We start from the raw sequence: 413 nt of genomic DNA, 5'->3' as shown, positions 1-413 counted from the left end.
CGCGGGCCGAGTGGGAGTCAGAAAGGCCCTTTCTGTTGCGCCTTCAAATAACCCACTAATGCAGCGCCGCCGACGAGCGAGCGCCCGCAGCCAAGGACTGAGCCTGCGAATGTCACCTCCGCGTCCAGGCAGCTCTGGGGTCACTAAGGCGAACCCAGAGACCAAAGTCGGCTGATGTTTAACGCTGACTTTTGCAAGAAGGACCCCAAAAAGGGCATTTTCCAGACAGAAGGCCAACACGCCCAGGGTCGCGAAGCGACTGCATTTCATTCGGCTGCAGGATGGCTTTTACTTTGGTGCAAACCTCCTTAAGGCACAAACGTGGTTCCTCGTTTAAGACCGTTACAGGCACATGCGCGGCGTTTGCTCCCCACCAGCTCGGGCGGGACGGAGGGAGAGCGGCCCGGGGCCTG

The 413-nt window shown here is 59.6% G+C and overlaps 1 protein-coding gene across 1 annotated transcript in view; it reads right to left on the bottom strand.

Moving 5' to 3' along the window:
* SFSWAP (splicing factor, suppressor of white-apricot family) overlaps window positions 1-413 on the bottom strand; it is a gene marked incomplete at its 5' end in the record, with an annotated part of 28,425 nt that overhangs the window by 27,029 nt on the left and 983 nt on the right. The gene's annotated exons all lie outside the window — the stretch shown is intronic.

This window comes from Myotis brandtii, unplaced genomic scaffold (genome assembly GCF_000412655.1).
Source record: "Myotis brandtii unplaced genomic scaffold, ASM41265v1 scaffold403, whole genome shotgun sequence".
Taxonomy (NCBI): domain Eukaryota; kingdom Metazoa; phylum Chordata; class Mammalia; order Chiroptera; family Vespertilionidae; genus Myotis; species Myotis brandtii.
Note: the sequence above shows the minus strand (reverse complement) of the source record. Positions and strands in the feature narration are given on the sequence as shown.